We start from the raw sequence: 10871 nt of genomic DNA, 5'->3' as shown, positions 1-10871 counted from the left end.
ATCGAGAAAAAACCGACTTAATTAGTTTGATTTGGTTCTAATATTTGAAAAACCAACTTATTTGGTTTGATTTATTTTTAGAGAAAAATTCATCCAAACCCAACCATAAACACCATGCTTGCATTATTTTGGGGGGGGGAGGGAGAGTATTTAGTTTACAACTTGTTGTAACCCGATTGGTTACGCATCATCTTTTGTTTCTTCCAACCTGTCACCACCTTCAAGCTTATTTTATTTCATCCTTATATTATTTCTTTAATCCTTCCCTTGTCCTTCTCTCCAATTTCTTACGTTTGAAGCGCACCAACAAAAATGGTGAATGGGGACCTCTCTCCATTTCTCTCTCTCTGTTCAAATAGCCTTGGTTTCTTCTTCTAGTCATGGACTAGTTCTCCCAGTTCCTTTCATTTCTTCCAATTAACTTTTGCTTTTCTCTTCAGTTACAAGTGTCTTTTAAACTATGGAGGAGCGGAACGTGAATCCAGCGGTGATATACGATACCGTATGGGTGTGCGTGATACCGTACGTACAGGACTCGCGTGACAGGGATGCGGTGTCGTTGGTATGCAGGAGGTGGCACGAGATCGACGCCATCACTCGGCAGCGCATAACTATGGCTTTGTGTTATGCAGCGAAGCCGGAGCAGCTTTCTAGAAGGTTCCCTCAACTGGAGTCACTCAAGCTCAAAGGGAAGCCACGCGCTTCTATGTTTAATTTGATTCCTGAGGATTGGGGAGGATATGCTACGCCTTGGGTTCACGAGATTAGTAGGTCCTTTGCTCGGTTAAAGGCGCTTCACTTCCGCCGTATGATTGTTAGCGATTCGGATCTCGAACTCCTCGCGCATACGCGTGGTAAACTATTTCAGTCTCTCAAACTGGATAAGTGTTCTGGATTTTCTACGGATGGTCTTCTCACTGTTTGTCGTTCCTGCAGGTATTCCACCTCTTCTTCATTTTACTTGTTGGTAATTACTCTGTTAAGATTAAGTTTTGTTCCCTGAAATTATAAATTTATTGTTTTTCGACATACAAATAAGTTTCTTTTTTTTTTCCAGTTCTGTTCTATTTATTTTTTATGTAAAATTATTCTCTAGTTTTAACGCCTGAAGTTATTGTCGCTTTTATTTCAAGCTGTTGAAGTCTTCAAATGTCCGTGAGGATTGAATTGCTTGCAAGCCAGTTTGTATGATAGTGGAAGTGAACTTCTAAGATTAGGAAAGGGTAAAACTATAAATAAAATAAAATAAAAAAACCAGAGGACTTTCATTGAATTCTGTAGGATTTTGTGTTGATAAAGAGAGGAACGGAATCGTGCAACAACTTAGGTTATAGGGATCACTATAACAAAAGAAAAAATAAAGAAAAAGGAAAAGGATATAGGGATCAATATGCACAAATACAATTCAAACTTGATTGCATATGCAGATTGATTAGGACAGTTGGTGTATTGCACACAATGGTGAAGCATGACAGTTATGAATCTGGTTTCAATGTGATGTGGTTCGGAATGCTTGAAGCTTTTGATTTACTGGTGCTATTGGGCCTACTTCTTTTCCTTTTTCCAGTTTAAGAGAGTCTATCTTTTGCTTATGTTTGCCTAGAAGTATACTATTCAAGTTCATTGCTCTCTGGTTTAACCAAAACTTTTAGGTGATGGGCTCCATGGTTCTCGGGATCTAGTTTCTAAAATTGTAAATAGTATATTGCCATGGTTTCCATGTCAGTGTTACAAGAATTAAATTATCTTGTGATTCTGAGTGGGTTAGAGTTTGAAAGAGGTATTTCTTTGGACTGTTCATGGTGACTGCTAAAATAGGAGTATGAGTGGAATTTATGTTGATGAAATTCTTAAGGTTCTCTCTAGAAGTCATTTGGACCCATTGGATCATGTAGGTTTCCTCAACAATCATTTTTATTGGTAGTTCTTGGTAATGATGACTTGAATCTGTTTTCCTAGAGCTGTCTGACTGTGCTAAGTCATTGCCCTCTGATATGGAGGAAAAAATGTCTTTAAGTTTTACTGATTCCATTGATGCTACATTTAATAAAGATTGCGCTGGTGATATGCTTGTGAACGAAGTAGAGTCTATGCAAAATTTCGTGGTCACCGCATCTGGTCAAGTCTTAAGCATTGACCTGGCATGTCAACCCTTGTGGTAGGACGTGTTGTAAGCATTCCTAAGTGTGTTAATCTCTAAGTTTGTAGCATACAGCATGAGTTAAAGGTAAGCTTATGACTAAAAGCTTGAACTAGTTTTTTGCTCGATGATATTCCATCTTCTGATAGATGCAGAGGGCCTTGTAGTGTGACAGAATCTATAGGTCTAATTGGATAAGTGGTCCAAATTGGCCTATTGGCGAGTTGCCAGCATCTTTGCACTAATGCGTTATGTGATGCACCTGCTTTATTTTGAAGCTTTATTGACATTCCCTCTAAGTAAGCTTTATTTACCTAATAGAGGAGATATCTAAAAGTCTTGAAGATTTCTACAAATGAGAATCCCGCAGATATGCTGACCAAGGTGGTACCAAGGAACAAGTTCGAGCTATGCAAAGAACTTGTCGGCATGCACTCAAACTAGAAGACAGTGCTACCTCCTCTGGATGAATGAGACTGGAGGGGGAGATTGATGATGTCCATCTCATTGAAGAAGTATTAGGCATGTGCCTAATAAGAGTTTTCTTTGGTTTGGTAGCCAACCTTGTTGACTTGGTTTGGTTGGTAGCCAACCTTGTTGAATTAGTTTGGTTTGGTAGCCAACCTTGTTGAATTTCTTTGGTTTGGTAGCCAACTTTGTTGAATTGTGAAAAGTGTGTGTAAATTGTCAAATATTGTAGGCTTTAGAGGGTGAAGCTTTGGCTATAAAAGGAGAGCTTCAACTCTCATTTCTACACACCAACAAAGAGAGAAAGAAAGAGTGAGCTGATAGCAAAAAACTGTCCCTCTCTTGTCTCGGTAAAAATTAGTGAATGTGATATTTCAAATCTTATTGGTTTCTTCAAAGCTGCAGTTGCATTGGAGGAATTTGGTGGGGGTTCATTTAGTGAGCCAACAGAACCTGCTGCTGAGAATGGCTATAACGAGCAATTCGGAAGATATTCCGCTGTATCATTTCCTCAAAGGTTATGCCACTTGGGTCCGACGTACTTAGGAATAAATGAAATGCACATTTTCTTTCCTATTGCTTCTCGTTTGAAGAAATTGGATCTTCTTTATGCATTTCTTGACACGGAAGCCCATTGTTTCTTACTGCAAAAGTGTCCCAACTTGGAAATACTTGAGGTTGAATCTCAGCTTTTCTCACTTTTCTTTTCTTCTACGCAAATTGGCCATATATCTTTGTACATAGCTGTTATTGACACTGGCACAATTGTTCTGCTTTTGCTGTGATAGTAGTCGTAAAATCAGGAAGTGAATATTTGATGAAGATGGACATTATGTTTTGCTTTTCCTTTTTGGATCAATTTTTGTCTAAAAATGTTACAGCTATTCTGCTTGGTTAGCTGAAGATGTTTGAAAGCATATTCTATAATTGATTGACTTCCATGAGTCTAGTATATATTTCTATTTATGTTTGTACAATTCTGTTTAATCGTATATATAAGTATATTCACATTTTTTTAATTCTTTTTTATTCTTAGTAAAATAACTGCTTGTAATTTTTATGGTTCTACATCAGAAATATGACCTGCATTTCTTCTGAAAAACGATAAAGAAAATCGAGATGGGAGGAAGAAGTTATGGCTGGAGTTAAAAAAAAATGTTATGGCTGGAGTAAATAAGTCTATGTGGGGTACTCTTTAAGAAAATTATTTATCAGTGTTTTTGTCATCGTGAACAGGCAAGGAATGTTGTTGGGGATAGAGGAATGGAAGTGCTTGCCCAGTTTTGCAAGAGATTAAAGAGACTCAGGATTGAGCGAGGAGCAGATGAACAGGAAATGGAGGACGAAGAAGGTGCAGTGACACAGAGAGGATTGATTGCTTTGGCCCAAGGGTGCATTGAACTAGAATACATGGCTGTTTATGTATCTGATATTACTAATGAAGCATTGGAAAATATTGGCACAAATCTGAAAAATCTGTGTGATTTTCGGTTGGTTCTACTCGATCGTGAAGTAACAATAACAGAACTGCCGCTTGATAATGGTGTCCGCTCTTTACTAAGAGGTTGCCAAAGGCTTAAAAGATTTGCTCTCTATCTCAGGTCTGGGGGTCTCACAGATGTGGGTCTCAAATATATCGGTCAAAACAGCCAAAATGTGAGATGGATGCTTCTGGGATATGTTGGGGAATCTGATGAAGGACTTATGGAGTTTTCGAGGGGATGTCCTAGCCTGCAAAAGCTTGAAATGAGAGGCTGTCGTTTTACCGAACGTGCATTGGCTTATGCTGCTCTGCAGCTGAAATCGCTAAGGTACTTGTGGATCCAAGGATTCAGTCCATCTTCGAGTGGTTGGGATCTCTTGATGATGGCACGCCCATTCTGGAATATTGAGTTGATACCTGCAAGACGTGTGATTACCAGTGCAGGAATTGCTGAGCATCCAGCTCATATACTTGCCTATTATTCCCTTGCAGGCCGAAGAACAGATTTTCCAGATACTGTTTGGCCTTTGGACCCATAGTTGCTTCTTGCTGAATAAACTTGTAAATATAACCTTAGCTTTTTCTTGTGGGATGATGGGTTTGGGTGGGCTTTACAGGTTTATATGCTCTGTCCTACTCCTCTCCATACATAGGTCTCTTTCTTCCTTCCTCTTCCTTAGAAAAGTTTTACCATATTGATTTTGTTGTCTGTCTTTTAGACATGGGGACTGTAATAAGTTTTCTTTTCATGGTTATTCAGAAGAATCTGCCACTTGGTGCTCTACCTTTCTAACTGCCGACTGTGTCTTGCTCTTTGAGTGACTACAGTTTTTACAGAAATCGGTGACCATGCCCTTTGCGTTGTTAGAAATGATCCGCTCAATTATTTCCGTTGTGGCTTGTCAACTGGTTGGTTAACTCGTCAAATGTTACCACCCTTTTGACATTGTTGTAACTAATTGGTATTGGATTATCACAAGAACACTCGGGGAAGAAGAAAAACAGTTTATGAGGTTTCTGGGAACCATCAACTATGGCAGTTGTTACATTTATCCTTTTATTTTCATTTTTTACATGTTCAAATCAAGGCCATAAAGTAGTATATGGGTGTTAATCGGGCTGGGCTGACCCGTTTTCAGCCCGCTTCAACCCGGGTCAGCCCGGTTCAGTCCGCTACTGTTCACGTTGGGCCGGGGGCCGGATTGTGTACGTTCACGTTTAGACTAACGGTGCCCCGAACCCGTTAAACCCGAATTAACCCGAATTTCCTTAACGGGCTGAACACGGGCTGCAGCTCGTTAGCAACCCGGTTTCCGTTTGAATTTTTTTTTTTAATTAAATTGGACCGTTCCCAACGGTCAAATTCAGAAATGACCGTTGGGGAACGGCCAGAAATTGCAGAAATGGCCAATTTCGGCCCCCCCATTAATAATATAGCCCTCCCACCCCAAAATCTATAAATAACCCCTCTTCTTCTTCATTTTTTCTCACAAATTCACTCTCTTACTACTCTAATTCTCTCTCAAGTATCAAACTCTCAATTCTCTCTTGATATTATAGTTCTTAAATTCTCAAATCTCAAATTCTCAATTATTTATTATTTCAAGTTTCATCAATTATTTAGTTTAGCCATTACAAAATTATTATTATCAAATATCAATTATTCAAGTGAAGTGTGGTATCAATTATCAAGTATTCAAGTATTATCAACTATCAAGTTTCGGTCTATCAATTGAAGTTTGAATTTTGATATCAAAAATTCAAAATTAGTGCGGCATAAGGAATCCCGGTACACTCGTTCCATCTCTTTCTCTTATTTGGTGTACACTTATTTTATTAATTAGTTTCTTAATTTAGTTTCTTAATTTAATTTCTTACTTGTATTTCTTAATTTAATTTCTTAATTTAATTTCTTACTTTAATTTCTTACTTTAATTTATATAATGGATTTACTTAGTGCGGCCAAAAAAGCGTGCACTAGAGGTGGTAGTAATAAAACTTCAAAAAGAACAAGAGGTGGTGTTGGTTCTTCTAGTAGCTTTACACATATTTCTGAAAGTTCACCTGAAAATTTAAATGTAGATTATGAGCGAATGCAAGAAAATTATGGTGTAGATGATGATTTAGATGCTTTGTTAGATGATATTCAATCACCCGATAATCTTGACACACCACCACCTACACCTGGTAATGCTAGTCAAACTCAAAATGTTAGGGGTGCAGGTGCAACAAGTAGGCCTCCTCTCCCTATTAAGAAGAATCGACGATTAAAAAGTAAGTGTTGGATGTTTTTTGAAAGACTAGAAGATCAAAAAAAATATGTAAAATGTAAAATTTGTAGTGAACATTATAAACATGAGCCCGGTAAAGGAGAGGGAACGGGTCAACTTCGTAGGCATATGGAAGAGAAACGCCCTCTTGAATGGGGAGTAGATGAGTTGTCTAGGCAACAAAGACTTAACCCGAGTACTGGTGGGTTATTTGGGAAATACGATATTAAGAAAGATCGGGAAGAATTAGCTAAAATGATTGTTTTAGGTTGTTTACCTTTTAGTTTTGCTTCTTCACCGTATCTTGTTACTTATATTCAAAGAATTTATAACCCTATGTTTAAAGGTATTCCTAGAAGTACTTGTAGAGCTGATATCTTTAGGCTTTTTGGACAATATCAGACATATATACGTTATTTGTTCACAAGTCTTCCTTGTAAAGTTTCTCTTACTTCTGATATTGGTCGTGCTGTGAATGGAAATGATTATTTGACTGTTACATGTCATTGGATAGATGATAATTTTTGTATGCAAAAACGTATTATTGCTTTTAAATATGATGAAGATCAAAGTCATACTGGTGCATTTATAAGTAATACTATACATGAAGTTGCTATATTTTATAATCTTGCAGAAAAAGTTTTGTGTATGTCATTTGATAATGCTTCTAACAACACTGCTGCTATTACAATATTAAAATTGCATCTACACCCACCAATTCCTGAAATATTTCATGTTAGATGTGCATGTCATATTTATAACTTGATTGTGAAGAGTGGCCTTGAATTATTTAGAGATGAAATTACTTTACTTGTGCTCCCTACTTTGGCACAAGTAGTTTCAGGAAGTCAATGCCTTGGTCAGGACCCTCGGCCTGGACGATGACCCCTTCTCAGAATAAAGGATATTCCCAAAAATCTTTTCTTTCTAAAACTCCTTCTTGTGACTTTTCAAGTCTAGATCTTTTCTTTATAGAACATCATGTACATGCTCATGAGCCATAGAAGTGCTAGATTAAATGCATTTAAGGAAAAATGTGTACACTATGGACTAAAACCAAGACTCATGCCTGAAGAAATAGTTACTAGGTGGAATTATACTTATTTGTTCTTAAGATGTTATTATAAATATAGAATGCCTATAACTGAAGTTGCTAATTCTCATTGTACCTATCCTAACCGTTTGTTAACATCTAGAACTTGGGAAGTCATTCATGATGTTATACAATTTTTACAAAAATTTTATGTGGCTACACTTGAGTTTTCTGGAGCTTATTATCCTACCATTTCAAATGGTTTAGTTCATATTGCTGAAATTTCTCTTTTACTACATAATTTGAAGCAGAAAGAAGGATATGCTACTGTTGTTGAATCTATGCTAGATAAGTTTAAAAAGTATTTCTACCCAATTCCCTATATTTACCTAATTCGTGCTATTTTAAACCCTACTGTCAAAATGATAAAGTGTCGCCAATTAATTAGAGCTTGTAGATGCAAATATTCCTTCAACTAATCCTTCAACATCTGGAACAACTATGGATGATGATGATTGTGTTCAAGATTATCAGATTTGGTCTACACTAGGAGAGCATCAACAAACCAGTAGCAGGAATATTGATGAACTACAATTCTACTTGCAAAAGTCACCAGAGCCCCTCACAAAGAATTTTCTATCGCTGAGCTGGTGGAGGAGCAACTCAAATCAATTTCCTGTTCTTTCGGACATGGCTCGAGACGTGCTAAATGTGCCGATTTCAACAGTCGCATCAGAGAACGCATTTAGCCAAGCAAGGCAGCAGCTAGGAGATGCCCGTCATTCATTGGGTAACAACGCTTTGGAAATTCTAGTGTGCTTCAGAGATTGGATAAGATCAGAACAGCGAAATCAAGGGTGTGACGAGGTAGACGAAGATGAGGACCAAGAAATTGGAGATATAATGGTTTATGGTTCCGATTCAACCAATCCCGGAAACCAAGAACCTCATGTTGACATGGAAGAACTTACAAAAATGATGCAAAACATGTGATGTACTATTTCTTATTTTTTATAATTATTGTAAACTTTTAAGTTTTAATTTGCAAGTTCAAAAATAAAAAATAAATCAAAAAAGAACTTGCAAATTAATTTGAAATATTAAAAATATAAATGAAAGCCTTCGGAGTTTGTTCCTTACATTTCCCTATTGGTCTTATACTCTTATTAAATAATTTTTTGTAGCAATTTACTTTCCAATTTCAATTTTATAATTATAAAATACAAATTTCAAATTTAAAACTTTAAACTTTAAACTTCAAAGTTTAATTCTAACCCTTAAAAGTTTGCAAATACTTAACTATCAATAATATTGAATAAGAAAAATAAAATTTAAATTAAAAAAAAAATAAAAAAATTGAGCCCAGCCTGCCCGAGACCGTGTAAGCCCTAACCCGTACGGGCCCACGAAAACCCAAAAATCCCAGCCCTATAACAGCCCGTTATCCCCAGCCCGCTAACAGCCCGCCCGCTAACCGAACGGGCTGGGGTTTTTCCCGTTCAGCCCGCCCGATAAACACCCATGTCATAAACTGGAGGTCTAAATGTTACTCTATTATGCTTTATGATGACCTCCCTCTCTCTTTCTCTCTCGGTTTTATTTAAGGAGATTTGTAGTTACCACAAGTTAATTCTACTGAAGATGGGAGGTATCAGAGAATACAAATTTCAGTTTTTTGGAGTTGCACCAGAAACTCTATCAGTCCTTCGCCTGCTCCTTTTATCACTAGTAATTGAACTGGAACCAAATATCAAGTCGTGATATTATTAGAATTTAGAATGATTCTTAGAAGCTGCACTATTTAAGAGAAGGTGAATGACACAGTTACCCACAAAAACAAAATTATTTACCTTTATCTATCCATTTGTTTTTCTACCCATCGAATTAATTACATTTTCTACCCATAGTAATTTTGTGGGAAATTTTCTCTTTTTTCTCCAATTAGTTTTTATTTCTATGCTTCTTTTCTTTTTTTCCTTTTTTTCTTTATTTTCTCCTTTTCTTTTTTCTCGTTTTCTTCTTATTTTTTTCTTTTTTCTCTTTTTCTATTCATTTATTTTTGCACAAATCGTATTATTGTTATTTTTACCATAACTTATTTCACACTCATTTTGACTCCTTTATTTATTTTTCTTTTTTTCTTGTTCTTTTTCTAATTCCATTTAGCTCCTTTTTTCTTTTATTTTCTTTATTTCTTGATCTTTTTCTAATTTCATTTAACTTCTTTTTTATATTCTTTTTCTCTTCATAATCTAATTTCATTTACTGTTTTCACTATTTTTATTATTCTTTTTTATACGATAAGAAAAAATAACTGATATCGTACATATTTTTATTATTCTTTTCTTGTTTACCTTTTTTTAAAATATAACTAGTATAATAAGCTTTTTGTCTTTTTCTCATTTTTTAATTCAATTATTAAACTGAAATAATATCAGTTGTCACTTGATCTAATTCAATGAATATCACACTGACTGTTGCTGAACACCATAAATTACATAATCAGATTTTAAGAATCAACACGTGATTGCCATACAAACCTTGATCTCCTTCCCTGCAAATCACTACACACTCTACCATTAGCAGTAACACAAATCAGTTATGGATCAAGAAAATATAATCTACAACCACCAAATCACCATATATATTAGTTAGAATAGAAATGATAATAAAATATTGAAAAATGCAATAAAAGTATAAGTAGCAAAAAAGACTTCTAGTACCATATGAAACCAATATGGTATACATGTATACCAACAGAGTATATGATTGCTCTAGAATATTGCTACAACTATATGCGACTATACTACTATACCAAAATACTAAAGGATGCAAAAAAAGTATAAGAAAATGTAACGACCCGACCGGTCGTTTTGAGCTCTAGCGCGTCGTTCAGCAGTTTGAGGCCATGAGCAGCTTCACTTCAGGTATTATGACTTGTACGCATGGTCGGAATTGAATTCCGGGGAATTTAGAGTTGATTTGGAAAGAGAATTCTCATTTCGGAAGCTTTAAGTTGAAAGAATTGACTAAGATTGGATTTTTGGAGTAAACGACCTCGGAATCAGGATTCGAAAGTTTTAGCAGGTTCTTATGATGATTTCAAACTTGGGCGTATGTCCGGATCGGGTTTTGAAAGACCCAAAAATATTTCGGCACCTATGGTAGAAGTTAGCATTTTTGGAAAAATTTCATAAGTTTGGGTTGAAGTGCATTTCAGTGTTATCGATGTCCATTTGGGATTCTGAGTCTGGGAGTAGCTCCGTATGGTGATTCTGGTGTTGGGAGCATGATCGGAAGTGAATTCAGAGGTCCGTGGGTCGTTTTGGAGTCATTTGGCGAAAGATAGAAATTTAAAGGTTTTTGGAGAAGTTTGACCGGAAGTGGACTTTTTGATATCGGGGTCGGATTCCGATTCCAGAAGTTGGAGTAGGTCCGTAATGTCAAATGTGACTTGTGTGCAAAATTTGAGGTCAA

At 36.3% G+C, this 10871-nt stretch overlaps 1 pseudogene; it reads left to right on the top strand.

The window, feature by feature from the left end:
- Window positions 1–249: 249 nt before the first annotated feature.
- LOC104214538 (coronatine-insensitive protein 1-like) lies at window positions 250–4873 on the top strand (annotated as a pseudogene).
- The last annotated feature ends 5998 nt before the right edge of the window (window positions 4874–10871 follow it).

Source organism: Nicotiana sylvestris, chromosome 3 (assembly GCF_000393655.2).
Source record: "Nicotiana sylvestris chromosome 3, ASM39365v2, whole genome shotgun sequence".
NCBI lineage: Eukaryota > Viridiplantae > Streptophyta > Magnoliopsida > Solanales > Solanaceae > Nicotiana > Nicotiana sylvestris.
This window is presented reverse-complemented; position numbering and strand designations above follow the sequence as displayed.